At 58.3% G+C, this 17,327-nt stretch overlaps 1 long non-coding RNA gene across 1 annotated transcript; it reads right to left on the reverse strand.

Annotated features, from left to right (window-relative positions):
• Nucleotides 1-279: 279 nt before the first annotated feature.
• LOC118990569 (uncharacterized) lies at nucleotides 280-16,645 on the reverse strand. Its single transcript, XR_005067262.1, has 3 exons — nucleotides 16,003-16,645; nucleotides 14,834-14,839; nucleotides 280-291 (listed from the first exon to the last, which is right to left on the reverse strand). It is a non-coding gene; the product is annotated as an uncharacterized LOC118990569 (long non-coding RNA).
• Nucleotides 16,646-17,327: the final 682 nt, after the last annotated feature.

Consider the following 17,327-nt stretch of genomic DNA (forward strand, 5'->3'; position numbering starts at 1 on the left):
GCAGGTTCTGAGGCCACCACAAGGCAGATACACACGCCAGCAGCCTCTCAAAGAGATGAGTGCCAGGTGCAGCCCTGGCCTCACCGTCGCCTCGCTCACCTTCAGTGCAGGCCGCTCCCAGAGCAGGACCCTGTCCTCGCCACCAGCCCAGGTGTGCAGCGGGCTGTCCAGCTGGGTGTGTACAGGTGCCCCTGATACTCACCCACAATATCAGCTAACGACGCATTTTCTCAGAAGCCAGNATCCTGCCGGTTCTGAGGCCACCACAAGGCAGGTACACACGCCAGCAGCCTCTCAAAGAGATGAGTGCCAGGTGCAGCCCTGGCCTCACCGTCGCCTCGCTCACCTTCAGTGCAGGCCGCTCCCAGAGCAGGACCCTGTCCTCGCCACCAGCCCAGGTGTGCAGCGGGCTGTCCAGCTGGGTGTGTACAGGTGCCCCTGATACTCACCCACAATATCAGCTAACGACGCATTTTCTCAGAAGCCAGCCCCTGTGTCTGTGTGGGTGCGTGGGGACAGACAGGGAGAGGGGGAGAGACAGGTTCTAAGGGACTGGCTCCCGCATCACAGAGACGGGCAAGCCCCAAAGCCGCAGAGCGGACCTGCAGGCGGGGACCCGGGAGGGCTGATGCAGGGGCTCCAGCCCCAAGGCCGGCTGCTGGCAGAGCCCCTTCCTCAGAGCAGGCCAGCCCTTTCCTGAGGCCTTCGACTGGCCGGGCGAGGCCCACTGCAGGCTGCACTCGCCACCGGCTGCGGCGGAGGCTCATCGTCCCGGCAGCACCTGCACAGCGCCTCCAAAAGGGTGTCTGACGGGACATCCGGGGGCCTCGGCCCAGCCGAGCTGCATGTGAAGGTCACCACCAGTGGGGGGCGTGCCTTGAGCTCTGGTTTCCCCAAGGGAAGGGCTGGGCAGGGGGCAAGTGCACGGGTCGCATCCTGAGAGGGAGTGCGGAGGGTGAACGGCGCCTGGGACAGCAGGACAAGGCCAGGTGACTCACTCCAGGGGAAGAAGGACCATCTGCAGGGGGCCTGTCCCAGAGTGGGAGCAGAGCTGGCGGAGGGGGGGCCGTGGCCCTGCTGGACCGAATGCCCACGGGACGGGGTGAGTGCGATGCCTCCTGACTCAGAGCCCTGAAGAGATCTTGTCCATCTTCTTTTCCTGGAATGAGCAGCACGGTGTTTACATGCACATGCAGGAATAATGTCTGAAATCCGGTGAGCACGTTTTTTAAGTGATGAGGTGGGAACCACATCTCATCAGATCTGTGAAATTCCGACCAGGAGGAAGGGACCCTGGCCACAGCACCTTGCCAGGAATCAGTGCGAGCTGCCCCCCTGGCAGAGAAGAAGCGCACGAAGATGAAGCGAACCACCCCCTGCTCTGGACGGGTGTGTACGATGCGTGTCTGCACCGTGTCCAATGGGCGCCAAGGGCCCGTGCCACGGGACGGAACAGCGCAACCACACTTCACACAACGGGACTGCACACTTACCAACGATGGAGGCAGAAAGCAGCTGTTTGCTCGACACGGCAACAGCAACGGGGTGTGGGGTGAAGACGCACGCGGGTGACCGAGACAGCAACACGCTGCCACGGCGACGGGGATGAGCAGGGACCTAGGGCTGGGCCCACGCTGGGCAGCAGCACCAGGCCGGAGGTGCCCCAGCAGCATCTGAAGGTGGACGCAGATCAGCTTACGGTGTACACTGCAAACCCGAGGCAGCCACAAAGAAACTTTTTAAAAACATATTTTATTGCTCATGCTATTAGAGTTGTCACAATTTTCTCCCTTTGCCCTGCTCCATGGGTACCCCCTTCCTCTAGCAATCCCCCCCCTCACTTCATGTCCATGGTCATACATGTAAGTTCTTTGGCTTCTCCATTTCCTATACTAATCTTAACCTCCCCCTGTCTATTCTGCACCTACCAGTTATGCTTCTTATTCCCTGTACATTTTCCCTCTCTCTTCCCCTCTCACTCCCCTGCTGATAACCCTCCATGTGATCTCTATTTTGCTTTGCTTTTTTGGGTTGTTATGGGTTTTTTTTTAAGATTTGGTTGTTGATAGTTGTGAGTTTGTTGACATTTCACTGTTCTTATTTTTTATCTTCTTTTTCTTCCATATGTCCCTTTAACATTTCCTATAATAAGGGCTTGGTGATGATGAATCCCTTTAACTTGACCTTATCTGAGAAGCACTTTACCTGCCTTTCCATTCTAAATGAAAGCTTTGCTGGACAGAGTCATCTTGGTTGTAGATCCTTGCCTTTCATGACTTGGAATACTTCTTTCCAGCTTCTTCTTGCCTGTGAGGTTTCTTTTGAGAAATCCGCTGACAGTCTGATGGGCACTCCTTTGTAGGTGACTGTCCCCTTATCTCTTGCTGCTTTTAAGATTCTCTCTGCATCTTTAACATTTGGTATTTTAATTATGATGTGTCATGGTGTGGTCCTCTCTGCATCCATCTTGTTTGGGATTCTCTGAGCTTCCTGGACTTGTGTGTCTACTTCCTTCACCAAATTAGGGAAGTATTCCTTCATTGTTTTCTCAAATAAGTTTTTAATTTCTCATTTTTCCTCTTCTCTGTCTGGCACCTCTATGATTCAGATGTTGGTGTGTTTAGAAATGTCCCAGAAGCTTCTTATTCTACCCTCGTTTTTAAAATTCCTTTTTCTTCTTGCTGTCTGGTTGACTTGTTTTTCTTCCTTGTGGTCCAAACCATTGATTTTGAACCCCAGCTTCGTCCCCCGCCCCCACTGTTGGTCCCCTGTGGATTTTTTGTTATTTCACTTAGCATGACCTTTCCTTCTTCCTGGGTCTTTTTTATACTCAGTGGGTTCTTTGAGTGTCCCAATCACCAGTATTTTGAACGCTGCGTCTGATAGGCTGGTTGTCTCTGTTTTGTTTATTTCCTTGTCTGTGGTTTTGTTCTCTTCTTTCGTTTTGGGCCACATTTCTTTGTCTCCTCAACTTGGCAGCCTCCCTGTGTTGGTTTCTGTGTATTGGGTGGAGCCGCTTTGACTCCCTGTCTTAGTCGTGTGTCCTATTGTAGAAAAGGCACCTGCAAATTGTGAGGGGCGGAGCCTTAGGCAGTTACCAGAGGGAGCAGCCCACTTCACCGCTTTGTGGCTCTGTGGGAGGGGAGGGGTCAGAGAGGGGACAGGGCCGCTGCCTGGACCCTGGAGGTCTGCCCGGCACTCACCCCGTGTGACTGGTGCCCTTCCAGCTGTTGCCCCGGTGCTGAATCCCAGGGAAGGTGGGTCTGCGTACGTTTTAAGGCCGTGCAGGCCCTTTTAGCAGAGTCTCCTGAACATCCATAGTTTTTCCCACCCCACCCCCCAAGCCCCAGTGGTGTTCACAGCCAGGAGTTACAGGACTTCTCTTCCTGGCACCGGAACCCTGGGCTGCATTCACTCCGTGGGGCTGGGATCACGCCCTCCCGATTTTTATCCACCACACGTGACTGTGGGACTTCGCGCTCCGCCACCACTGCCACTTCTCAATGTCACACCTTGTCTCCACCGTCCCCACCCGTCTGGGTGAATGGGGCTTCTTTAAATCCCTGGTTGTCAGACTTCCATGCAGCTCAATTTTCCGATGGCTCTGAGTGTTACTTGTTTCAAGGTCTAGTTGTAATTCTTTCTGTGGTTGTGCAGGAGGCAAAGTGTGTTTACCTGCACCTCCATCGTGACCGGAAGTCGAAGAAACATTCTTCAAAGAAGGGTGAATAATGAACTAAGAGGAGAGAAGACAGAACCATATAAAATGCTCAATGAAAACCAGAGAAGGGAGGAAAAGTGGGAGAAAAATGAAACAGAGCAAATGCAAAGAAAAACCAGCAAGCCCAAACACTGGGTGTTAACTCAACAACACCAATAAGCACGTTAAGTGTGAGTGGCTTGAATACACAAATTAAAAACACCCTCGGCGGTACGTTGACTACAACACACCCAGCTTAAATGTGAAGAGTAGGGTAGGTGAAGGGCAAAGCGTGGAGAAAGACGCACCAGGGAGCAACAATCAGAAGAAAGTTGGACTGGCTGCACTGATTTCGGATTCTAGAACAGGGAAAATTACCAGGGACAAAGGGGCATCACAGAACCATAGGACCTCGATTCTCGGAAAGCGCGATGTTGCTAGGTCGTGCACACCAACCCACAGAGCACCACCGTGCGTGGGGCGGCACCAGGAGAGCCGAGCCCTGGACCCTGCCACTGGGAAGGAGAGCCGAGAACAGAAACCGGGAAGCCCGGCCCTGCAGCCGGGGACTGTGGCACCACACAGCATCCGCAGGGCCCGCAGCTGCAAGGAGTGAGGACACAGGCGACTCGGCAGCACGTCGGTCACCGGGACCCGATGGGCGTCTTCGCACTTTGACGGCCGCAGCAGCCAGTGCCCACTCCTCCCACGCTGGAGGCGTGGCCAAACCAGTAGTCTCCTGTGCAGCGAGCGGCTAGAATCCGAGATATGAACCATGGTGCAGTTCACAAGAGCTCCAAACACAAAAGTACCCAGGTGCACACTTAGGTAAGGAAACACCGCGGGATCTGAATGCAAACTCGCTGGCGAAGCCCTCGTGAAGGAAGGCACAGATCTACGTGAAGGGGGACACTTGTGCTCAAAGACCGTAGGGCCAGTGTCGTCTGGTGTCAGCACTTCACGACTTCCTCTCTCAGCTGGTGCAACTGCAGAGCCGTTTGTGAACACCTGCAGTACAATTCTGAAGATGACGTGGACAGACAGACGACCCAGAATAAGCAATTCAGAGGGACGGATTTAAAGGGCTCCCTTTGCCCAATTTCAGGATTTAAAGCAGGAGTAACTGTGGCAGCTGGTATTGGCAAAAGAACAGACACACCGTGTGACGGCACAGGACGGACGGTTCAGTGTGGACCCACGTGAATCCACTCGGCCGACTCGGAAGGAAGCGGCAAAGGCGAGTCAAAGGGGAACGGACGGCCCTTTCCACAAGTGGGCCACTGGCTGCCTGAAGGCCCAGAGGGGAGAGAAAGGGCCTGCACACAGACTGACACTGCGCACGCGCGCTCAGGAGGAGGGACCCCGCGGGCACGGGGGTCCTCTCGCAGGCGATGCCAGTGCTCTGGGGCCGGGTGGTGGTGGCAGCCGCACAAACTTGTGAACACACCAAAAACCACTGAATCACCCATTTTAAAAGAGTGAATTCCAAGATATGTCGCTGTATGTCAGTACAACAAAATTAATTCAGAATGGTTCACAGATCGAAACGTGATTAACTATAAAACTTCGAGAGGAAACCAGACAAAATCTGCATGGCCTTGGGTTTGGTGATGAGTTTTCGGACACAACACCGAGAGCACGGTCCATAAAAGGAAAAAACAGTAAGCTGGATCTTACTAAATTTCTAAATTTCCACTCTGTGAAAGACATTGTTAGGAAAATGGAAAAAAGGCCAAGTGGGAGAAAATATTTGCAAAACGCATAAAGGATTTGTGTCCAAATACACAGAGAAACACTGAAAAGTCAACATGGAATCAAACAAACCAATTAGAACAGGTCAAAGATCTGAAAGACGCCTCAGCCCAGGAGACGGCACGGAAGAGGTGCTAACACGGTTTGCCTCCAGGGAACCACAAAGGAAAACAGAAGGCGCAGCTGCCACCCCGGGGGCGGCTAAATCGAAGAAGGCTCGGAGGACACCGAATGCTGCTGAGGACGTGGGGGGAGGGGGGAAGACGTGTCAAAGGCGGCCTCAGGCTGGGGCTGGGCCACACCTGGGGCAGGGGCTCTGAAGGAGGCAGCATCACTGTCCCCAGACCCCAATCGGGCCAACCCCACCCCCTGGCAGTCCCACAGTCCCCCCAGGCCATTTCTGAATCCCAGTGGAAACACGGCCAGTTCAATCCAATGTCACCACTGAGTCAGTGAGGGTTCGGGCACTGGGGAGGCCCCAGGACAGGCCAGGTTCTGCCTCTCACCGTGGTGCCCTCGAGCAAAAACAGGACTGGCTAAGATGGCCTTCATCACGTGCACAGGGCACGGGGGTCCGGGCCAGGCCACTCGGGGGGTGGGTGACGAGAAGGGACTGCAGCCGGCCCCCGCCCTCTGGGTCCAGGTGCTGGGATGGCCTCATGGGGCCAGGCTGGCCCACGGCCCCCCACCTGGGCATCGGTAAGGATCTGTCCGAGGGAAGAGGAGAGGGCTCCGCGCCCCGCCCAGAACCAGAAACTCGTGGCTGCTGCTTCTGCTCCGCACCAGGCTCAAGGCTCCCTCCATGACTGCGGAATGCCCTGGAGCCCGCAGCCCAGGATGCGGGCGTTCATTAAAAACCCTCCTCCGCTCCGTGCCGTTTTGCTGACCTCTGCATTAATTCCTGCCTTTTCTCTCATTAAATCCTATTCCTGGAGCTATTACCAGCTCCCCATCCCTCCCCTGGTTAAATAAATAACGACTCAGGATCACTCGCACGGTGGGACCCATTTCCAGGGCACCGCCAGCCTGAGCGCCCCCTGCTGGCCATGTGTGTGGGGCGTTCCTGAGGGTGCTGCTAAGCCACGTCCCGCACAGACTGTGCCTCTCACCCAGTTACTAGAAGCCTGCCATTTTCCAAGGGAATGGGGCGGGGGCTGAGTTTTACAAATAATTAGGTTGGGGAGGACCCTCCCAGCAGCGTCTGTCCCACTCACGTCCCTCTCACAGTGACTGATTGAGTCTAGGACCCGGCCCTGGTTCCTCTGGGTGCAGTGCTCCAGGGCAGGCTACAAAGCAGGTCAGAGGATTAAGTCCAGCCGACAAAGAAAGAACACAGAACGCAATTGGAAAATGAGCAAAGGCCCCCCAGACGCCTCTCCAAAACATAGAGGGGCGCCGGCGAGCGTGTGGAGAGACGTCCGACTGCTGATCAGGAGGGAAATGCAGACTCACACTGCAAAGCAGCGCCGCTCACACCCAGACGGCGGCTGCTGTTCATTTTAAAGGGAAACAGAAAACAGCCAGCGCAGGTGGGTTGCGGAGAGACGGCGCCCTCACGCACCAGGGGTGGGGGAGGGAAGTGGCCCCGGCGTCCTGGGAAGCAGCGTGGGGCTTCCTCAGCGGACCAAAATGCAGCTCCCTGTGAGCCAGGGGCCCCACTTCGGGGTGTGCGCCCCACAGAAGCGACGGCAGGGGCTCCGGCAGTGCGGCACGGCCATGTCCACGGCAGCGGTGCTGTCTCGAGGTAAAGGGAGTAAACAGGAAACCCCACGTCCGCCAGGGACAGACAGACAAGTCGGATGAGGTCCCCGACACAGCGAGACGCGGCTCGGCCCTCGGGAATGCGGTGCTGACTCGGAGCTGGCACAGGAGGACACGTGCTGGGTGCGTCCACGCCCACGAGGTCCCTGGGGGCCAGAGCCACTGAGACAGAGGCAGATGCGGTGCCAGGGCTGGGGAGTGGGGAGCCGGTACCTGGTGGGGACAGAGTGTCAGCTTGGGAAGATGGCAATGTTCTGGAAATGGCGGGGACTCCGCCCTCAACACCACTGACCTTTGCTCTTGGAGGTGGTTAAAAGGGCAGCTTTTACGTTGCCTGTATTTTACCACAATAAAGAAGTAAAAGTGAAAATAAAGGGCCCTAGAAAAACATCAGTGGGGTCCCCTGGCTGCCCCAGACCAAGCGAGGGCAGATGCCAGCAGGATTCATCTGACCAGACAGACAGACAGACATGCAGGCTCGGCCGGTGCAGGGGCTCGGCCTGGGAAGAGGGACAGGCATGGGCCATCATCCTCAGTGCCCTGACCCTGAGCCCGTCCCTGGGGCCAGAGGAAGCCCTGCTCGAGCTGCCGCCAGGGAGAATGAGCGCTGTCCGTGTCTAGTAACAGGAAACAGGTTTTAACTTGACCACATCTGAACTGAGCCGGAGCCACGGCCTGCCTCACCTGGGGGTCACAGCAACCCCCACACTGGGAGGGCTCTCACAGTGGGACTCGGCAGGGCCTGTGTCCCTCCCTGTCCCCCAGCAGACGGGAGCCCCCAGGCCCAAGGCGGGCGGCTCTGCCCCCCACCACGAGGTCTGACAGGTCCCCGCTGAGGGACCCTGAAGAGGCTCTGCACCAGCCTGAAGCCCGCAGCGGGAACCTACCTGGCCTCTTTAAGGGCCTTTCCCATAAACAATGTCACACACAGGCCAACACCAGCAGGAGGCCTTCCGAGCGGGTCTGGGAATCGGAAGGCCTGGCGGGCAGACGGGCGGCGTTCCTGCCCTGAACGTTGCTTCACTGCTTCGGGAGGATCGGCCCCAGTGAGCGCAAAGGGCCTCCGCGGAAAGTGCCCTCTCAGGACGGTCTGGCCTCCAGTCCCTAACTGGGCAGGTCGCCGTGGGCAGCCCCGCCCAGGGGCGCAGCTTCCTAGTGAACGGTTCCTCTTCCTCTCGAGGCCGCCCACCCGGTCTCTGTGCACCTACTGAGCGGGCCTTTGAAGCGAACTGTCACCCCCCTCGGGGTGGCCCCTCCCTGTGGCGACCGTGCGCAATCCCCACCTCGCTTCCCCTTCTTCCTTTGGTTCCCGCCGAACGTCGAGTGCATAAAGGAAACAGCAAAGCTGTCCCTCTCTAGGACATTTGGGATCTCGCTCCCCAGAATATGCTGTTCGTGTGGCTCAAAAACCTTGAACACCTTACGTTGGCCGGGTAAGCACAAGCAGTCCCACAACCATCATACGGATTTCACTCTGAACCCGCGCTAATGAATAGGAGAAGGTTTGGGGGGTGGGGGTTGATGTAGGAAGGGCAGATTGGCAAACAGGGGGGCAGTGGTCAGATGGTGGCCACCTGACCTCCACCAGCTGTGCCAGGCAGTCAATTCTCCCAGCATGCACAGCGGTGGCCCAGGCCCACCCCCTGACCCTGGGATTCTCCCAGCATGCACAGCGGTGGCCCGGGCCCACCCCCAGACCCTGGGATTCTCCCAGTATGCATAATGGTGGTTGGACCGTCACTGGAGGTGGGGGAACAGCCTGGCTGCTCCGAAGATGCCTCGTCCTTCTGTAAGAGAGGAATGGGCCACGAGCCGTCTACTAGAGGGAACCACCCAACACAGTAACCACTAGCCATATACAGCTATTACATTTAAATTCAAACTAATTTAAATTTAATTTAACTTAAAATTCAGTTCTCCAGCCACACTAGCCCAATAGCACCACGTGGCTAGTGGCCACCGCGTTGGACAGTGTGGACCTGGAACAGTGTCCCCCATGACAGGAAGGGCTGTGCACAGAGTCCTGCCACACTCCCCGGGTCCAGATGACGAGGCTGCCTCGAGGGTCAATGGCGCCACATCCACTCAGTGGCCCTGCAGCACCAAGCGATTCAGGAAACAAGAGGAAGGCTCGGGAGGGCTCCTCCTTCTTGCCCACGTGCCCGTGAAGGTTTCTGGCACATCGCCTCGTGTGTCACGGCAAGGAGAGCCGCAGCCGTGTTGCTGTCCCAGGAAGGCGGGGGGGGGGGAGGGGCAGCTTGGGAAAGTTGGCTCTGGAGAATGACCTGCTGGCCCCTCCTGCGGACTAACCTCAGGTGGCATAAACCCACGTGCTAATTCAAGCTCCAGCAGCATCCATTCCAGACCCAGAGCTGACTTTCAGCCCTCATAGAGGAGGGGCGTCCAACCTGTGGCCCAGGATGGCTGTGAATGCGGCCCGACACAAAAGCGGAAATTCACTTCAAACATCATGAGATGTTTCAGTCCCCGTCAGTGTCTGTGTGCTCAATGTGTGGCCCAGGATAGCTCTTTTCCTGTGGCGCCCCTGCCTTAGAGTTTCTACATGCTTTCACTGTTACCCCAGGCTCTTACCTCAGTGGAGGTTTCCTTTTCCTGCCTCCCATTGAAAGTGTTTCTAGGCCGTATCTAAGACCCCACCTTGCAACTATGTTGAGCACGTCAGATGCATCCGCACTGGCCTGGTCTGTTCAAGGGGATAAACAGCCGCTGCTGCTGCTGCTAATACGACGCGTATTTTAAAGTCACAGCCAATGAACACTCTGATGCTGCCCCAAATTAGCATACTTAATTTAGGGGGACGAATATGTGAGGCCGTTACCTGTCAAGCCCTGCGCTGGGGGTCAGGGGCGGTGCGTGGTCACCCCGTGGGAGACACAGAGTGGGAAAGGGGTGGGGCTCACAGGAGAGGGGAGCAGCAATAAACACATCGACAGGACCAGACGTCTGGGAGTCGACAGTCTCGGGGGCCCACCGTTTCTCTGTCATTTACGCACACGTGACCTCACCCGAGAGCAGCATTCTAAAAGCGACCCCCCACCCCGCACCGCACTAGCCAGGTGCAGTCTGTGGGCTGAGCTCTGCAGGACCCACCGTCTCCAGGACTGTCCACGGCTCCACTCGCTGTCAGCAGCGCAGTGTCTCGGCCCCAGACACGATGCAGGGGTCGTCCTCCCGAGGGAAACTGAGTGAGCCCCACGACTAAAGTCCAAACCAACTTCCAGACCGAAGCTCCAGCTTGTGCACATCTCAAAGAAACACAATCGATCAAAGGCCTGAGTGGCTAGAACAGGCCTCTGCAGCCTGGGGGAGAGGGGTGCTGAGGCCAGTCCAGGCCACCGGGCGCAGGCATCACCACAGTGGAGGAACCACGGAGAGCACCCGCCCAGGGAGCAGTGGCCAGGCCCGATGCCTGCACTGGGCAGAATGACCGCTGACCAGGGGCTGCTGAAACTCCCTCCACATCCGGAGGCAAGGACCCTGACCACACGCACAAGAGACCCTACACGCTTTACTCACTGTTCCTTACGGTCACCAACATTCCACTCCATCAGTAACAGTCATTGGCTCTCACTGTAGGAGCCTTCCGTGGAGGGGCCGCCAGGGCGTCAGGGCACCCCAGGGAGCTGTGATGTGGGGCGCCCGAGAAGGAGGGACAGGCCTGCCTGAGAAGCAGAGGCCGAGGCTGCCGGCAGCGGGGGACTCGAGGACGTGGCTCCCTCCTGCTCACCTGCGTGGCGGAAGCCCAGGGAGGCAGCTTCGGCCTGTCCCGCTGCCTCTCAAGTGAGAGTGCGTGTCCCCTCTGCACCCACAGTGGCAGGACGGGCTCCTGTCCCCGCCAGCGCCAGAGGCCCCGAGCCTCCTCAGACGCACCCACATCACTTACGGCTATCTGTGGGGCTCGTGTTCCCGACTCAATCACTTTCTCCTTGACCTTGACCATCAGGCTAAAATGACAAGCAATAAAAAGTTGAGCACAAAATGAGCTCCAAATTAAAGAGACACAACTCCTCAGACCCAGTGACAGAACTCTCTACCGTGTCTGACATCCGCGTTCAGAGTGTCAGGTGACTGAGAGCCGTCAGAGAAGGCCAGTGACAGCTGACAAGCCGTCACTCCACATGTCGCATGGTCCCTAGTCTCCAGCCCAGGACGGGGCGAGGCCACGGAGCCCACGGGCGCTCACAGCGTGTGATGTGCCCACTCACTGGAGGCGGGTTTTAACGCTCCTCACAGGCCAGGTTGAAACAAGAGGAGATCGGAGGGCTGGCCCGTCACTCAAATGTCACTGCAGTGAGCAGCTCAGTCACTGAGGGCCACACGAGGCCCACTCCTGTCCTGCAAACGTCTTCTGACCTACTGTGCGCCAAGCACTGGGGAGACTGCGGGGCTCCAGATGCACCGGCGTGGGTGTGGTCAGCAGGGCCTGGCCTGGAGGGAAGCGCAGACTGCACAGCTCCTCCTGGGACGCGGTGGCGGCCACTTCGCTCTCGGCTGCGCGAGTGATGTCTTCCAAGGCAGCCAGCACCTCCACCCCACCGCGAACGACCAGCCTCCACTGAGCTCCGGGGAACCTAACAGCTGGCCCTACTACCCCCATTGCCCCCAGGAGTCACTGTGGGGACAGGGCCCAGTGGCCCCCCTGCCCCCAGAGCCCAGCCTTGCCCCTGGGCGCCCAGGAGCCCAGCCTTGGCTTCCTGGTCTGCGCTGCCCATCAGCCATCCCCCATAGGATGTATGTCACCACCCTGCAGGGACCAGCCTCCTCCCCTGCACCCTCTGCCAGCCCTGGGCCTTCGGGCCTGGGTGCCCGCCCAAACGGGACCCCTAACCCATCATGCTGAACCTCATGAGGGAAGTGGTCCCGAATCTGACCCCTGACTTCCCAAGAGGCACCAGTCTTCACGCAGGGGGGACCACTGACCTGGGAACTGGGGAGGCACCTGGGTCAGCACCGGGGGTACCTCCACCCCACCCATCATTCCATCTGTGTGACTCAGAGGGCCCTCCCCGCAAGTGCAAGGTGCAGTCTTAGTGACCAGAAGGCAGAGCAGGCCCACTGGGCCCTCCCACAGCTCATAGGCAGTGGGGAAGCTGACCAGCGGGCACACAGACAGTGACAGGAGTGGCTGGTGAGCCGTCCCGCTGTGGGCTGTGTCCTAAGCAAACGAGGGCACCAGGCACGCTGGGAAGGGGCCCTGGAAGGGTGGGCTCTGCTCCTGGTGGCGACGAGGATGCCCATCAGGCCTGGTCCCTGGGTCCTGGTTGTGGGGAGGCCCTGGGGGCTGCAGCTCCTTCTGAGAGCCCGTTGGCTAGTCTGGCTGCGCCCCAGCCCACTCCCCACGGAGGAGACCGGGGTGAGAGCGAGGCCCAGACCTGGGATGGGGGATCTCAGAGGCTCTGGCCTCCTTCAACCGGTGAAGGCCGAGGGGCCAGCAGAGAATCTTACCGACCCGAGGGCCCGCCTGCCCAAAAGGGCGCACCTCGCCGCAGGTGCACCTGTCTGCTGTCCTCAGTGCCTCTCTCCTGGGCACTACAAGATGGCTCTGCACCCTAGGCTGGGCTCTAAAGGAGGTGTGGGCCCAGTGCGACTTTTCCTAGCAAAGGGCGGGGGCTCTGCCTCAGGAGGAAGGTGCCCACGCAGGACGGTGCACAGCGCTGCTCTGCTGGCCCTGCACGGCGGAGGCGCCTGCGAGGCCAGCGTCCAGCTGCAGCTGCGCAGGGCACTGGGCCGCCTCCCCGTTCCGGACGTGCCAGACCGATGGGCCATGAGCTTGGCAGAGCAGCTCTGGGCTTCCCGCGCCAGCCTCCTGAAGACCCAGGACTGCAGAGGGGCGCACCCACACGACAGGGGTGCTGTAGCGGGGTCCCCTTCAGAGACGGTAGCTCTGCTCCCCAACGACCACCCAGCAGGCGGACCTAGTGCCCGGGAGGCTCTTGAGAAATGAGCCTGTTCTTTGGGCTTTTCCCGTCAAAGGACGACAGGCTCATCATCTCCGCGAGACTGACGGTCGCTGGACGGCAGTGGGGACAGGCGGGAGAACAAGGGGGGAGGGGCAGAGAGTACTCAAAAACTCCGCCCGGAAAGTCCGAACCACAGTGTCTCCTTCCAGGCGCCCTCTTGTTAGTTTGCAGACCAATCAGCAGACACGCGACAGTAAGGAAGGTGGCCTTGGGCAGGTACGAGCGGCTCCCAGGGCTCTAAACTGAGGCCCAAGGCCAGTCCTCCGGGCTGAAGACGCAAGTGCCCACAGACACCCCGCTGAGCTCGCCCCCATGGACGCTGAAGTGGCTTTTACTCACCGTGACCGTGGACTCCGGAAGAAACTGCTGACGCCTTGGCGTGACTGTCCGAAGGATGGTGGGTAAATCACACACGGGAGCCACTCAGTTTTGGGGAGCCACCTTGGAAACTGGGCAATTGTGGCGTGTGGGCTACGCGCCGGGAGGCTGGAGTTGGAAGGGGAGGCGCAGAGTCAGCGGCTGAAAACCCGTCAGGCCGCCGGGTGAAGGAAACGTGTGATGGCTCCTTATGCCCCCGACAGATCCCCACGGGCTGAGAGACCCTGCTCTACCGCGCCTGACCCAAGAAACCCTAAGCCCTCCGACTCTCACGGCCGGCGTGTTCCCGAGGGAAACACGTCAGGGGCTCGAGAAGACACGGCTGCCCCCGACTGCTGACACAGCCTGGCACCGCGGGGCAGGCTGGGGGGCCACAGAGGCCCACCCCCCTCCCTGCTGCAGAGCGCCCCCCAGCACCGGTGCAGCCCTGGGCCAGAGAGAGTGTTGGTCAGAGTGCGGGGGACGGCACAGGGGTCGCAAGAACCCCGAGTCCCCCACGACCCCAGACAACGCACCCCCCTCGAGAGAGCCAGGCTTTGTCCCTCCAGTGCCAGGCGCCGACCAGGTGCTTAAAGTCCCATCAACAACATGTCTAGAGTGCCGCCACTACTTTGGGTTAACTCAGTGCAGGTCACTTGGAAAGAGGAGATTTTTATAAATTTGGACACGCCTCAGTAGGGAACGGTGGAACATTTTAATGAAAAATTCATATGATGACATTAAAAATTCATACGGCATTACCACAATAAATGTTAATAGTTTTAAAGTTAAGATTGTAAATATTTTTTGTACATTACAGTGACTGCAATATTAATGTATTAAATTTCCAATATTTCAGCTTATTTTTAAACATTCTGACATTGACATAAGAACAATTTTAAGAAAATGAGATTTTAATGAATGTAAGATGGGCATATTATGGAAAATTAGACAAGAAGTATCAATTCTTTTAAAGTGTGCCCAGAAATAGTGTAAAGCAGATGAGACTAGTTAGAAAATATTAAATGTAACCTTGTATTAAACTGTTAAATTCTAAACCTGAATTTCAATAAAATGTTAAAGCTAAAAACATAACTAAAGGGAGGTCCAAGGGCGCCACCCCGTGGCCAGTCTGTCTCACTCGCGCTGTTGGACTCCCAGCGGGGTCCCTCTGACCTGGTGTGCTCCCCCTCTTCCTTCTCGTTTTATTCACCCCACGGAGCAGACTGCCTGCGAGGAGCATGGGGCCCTCTGCCCGGGGAGCCCTCACGTCGCCCACCACCTGTGCCTGGAGCACGGGCGCCCCCCACACTGGGCTCAGAGGGCGAAGGAGCTCAGTGGACAGCCGTGGCTCCTTTTGCGTGGCATCCTTCCCCTTGGAAAGGCAAGTGCAAGGCCCCTCTTCAGTCAGGGTCCCTGCCTCCTGCACGGGTCATAGGCCTGGTCTGCACGGCCCCCGAAAAGGCTGTTCGGACCCCACCCCTCTCCCCCAGGGGGTAAAGCAGCAAGACGAGGCACCCTCCACCCAGGTCTTAGGGAAACCCACCCAGCTCTTCAGCTCCTGCCACCTGGGGGAGGGGAGAGGCTGGCCCTGTCCTGTGTGACTTATTTCTTTCGGGACAGACCCTGGCTCTGTCTCCACCTGGGCTGCCGCAGGTGCCCCGTCCGGGCTAAGGCGTGAACCACCCCAACCCTCCAGGTCCCTGGGGCACAGAGGACACTGTCCCCTGGCCCTGAGGAGCTCGGCCCAGCACCAGGGCAGGACTAGGGCACACTCTCACCACCGCCCCACCGTGCCCACTTGGCAGGGGCGGGGCCTGGCACGGCAGCAGGGCTGACCACGGGGAAGCAGAGATGCGGCCCCCGTCCCTGTGGTCAACTCCCTCTCCCCACACCCTGGGCATGACAAGATAGGTTCAAAGCTTTCCACAGAGGCAGTATGACTGGCTCCCTACTTGGGACCTTGGCCAGTGACATCCCCTTCTGGGCCCCGGGGCTGGCGATGGGGCCCAGGAAATGAAGCAGCAGAGCCTGTGGGGAGGGCTGGCTGGAAAGGCACGACTCCTGCTCTGGTCCCCCGGGGAGCAGGGTCTCAGCCTGAGGGTGGCCGATTGGGGGTGGGGAGTGGCCAGGGGTGGAGCCCAGAGACTGACGGGACCTCCCCTTCCTGCAGCTGGGGACACATCTGCTCCCTGCTCCCCTCCCCCATCATCACTCCCTCGTCCCAGCAGGTGCTGAGGAGGGACTCCCGACCTGTTCCACCCCCCTCTCAGCTCACCCAGGCTCTCCCCGGGGGCCTGGGAGAAGGGAGGTGGGGTTCGGCTTGGAGGAAGGGAGGCGAGGAAGCACTTCCGCCTGCCCCGCTGGACCGATGGGGCTCAGGGCCTGGCCAGCCCCTCTGAGCCCTGTGGCCTTGGGAAAGGCCCTTCCCTCTTGCCGGGCCAGCTGCACCCCGCCAGCAGCCTGTGCCCAGGCCCACCTTCCATGGCCTCCTGAGACCACGGGTGGGCTCAGGGCTCCCTCAGGGCAGATGTCCCTGAGTCCTGGCCAAACACAGCCCCTGTATCACTTCCAGGTGCCCCACAAACAATACCCCCTAATGGTGCCCAGCACACACAGTTTAACATTGTATACCTACTTTAGAAAGGCACTTTCCTCTTTCAAAGAAATGGAAACTAGGGGCCCAAACCAGCAGCCCAGGGGAAGGCTGTGTGGAGGAGGGTCCTGGGTGCTGTGGGGGGGCAGGGGAGGGTCTGGCCAGACGGAGGGGGGCCCGGCAGGGGAGTGAGGAAGGGGGATCAGCAGAGCAGCTGGTGGGGAGTTGCTCCCAAAACACTGGCCCACCACTGAATCGAGAAAATAACTTCTACGTCTGTTTGGAGGGGGACGCCCAACAGTAACTTAGGAAACGTGGACTGGAGGAGGATGCGGCCCCCCGCCCAGAGGGGGCATCTGCAGAGACTGGCCACGGACACGGACCTCAACTGTGAGCACCTAGGAGCCTTCCCGCCGAGATCAGGCACATGGGAGATGTCCCCCGTCATTCCCCTTCTTTCCTGTTTTTTCGGTCCTCACCCGAGGATATATTCACTGATTGGAGGGAGGGAGGGAGGGAGGGAGGGAGGTGTGCGTGGGGGAGAGAGAGAAATGTTGATATGAGAGAGAAACATCTAACAGTTGCCTCCCAGCGGAGGCATCGAACCCAGCACCTAGGCATGTGCCCTGACGGGGATCGAACCTGCAGCTTTCTGGGGTGTGGGATGATACTCCAGCCAACGCAGCCACCTGGCTGGGGCAAACGCAGCACTCCTTGTCGACACCGCACTGGATGTCCTTGCTGATGCAATAGGACAAGAAAAGGAAATAAAAGACATGCAGGCTGGGAAGGAGGAGGTGAAACTGTCTTTGCTCACAGAGGACACAACTGTCTGGGTAGAGAATCCGAGAGACTGACAGACACTCCTAGAGCCAACGAGCAGTTCCAGCAAGACTGTAGGACACCAGGTTCACAGACAAAGGCATTTGCTTTCCTACACAGCCAACAAGCAGGACTGGAGATTAAAAACGCAGCGCCATCCATGTCAGCACACGCAGAAAAGAAGAGCTGAGGACTAAGTGTCACAATATGTGTGCGAGAGCTACGTGAGGAGAACTGCAAAACTCTGGAGTGTGAGATCAAAGATCTGACCGAATGGAGACATGTTCCCTGTTCCCGGGCAGGAAGACTCAACGAGGTCGAGAGGCCAGTCCTTCCCGACCTGCTCTGCAGGCTCAGT

The sequence above is a fragment of the Sturnira hondurensis genome, unplaced genomic scaffold, assembly GCF_014824575.4.
Source record: "Sturnira hondurensis isolate 20B ecotype Veracruz unplaced genomic scaffold, ASM1482457v3 Scaffold0007208, whole genome shotgun sequence".
NCBI lineage: Eukaryota > Metazoa > Chordata > Mammalia > Chiroptera > Phyllostomidae > Sturnira > Sturnira hondurensis.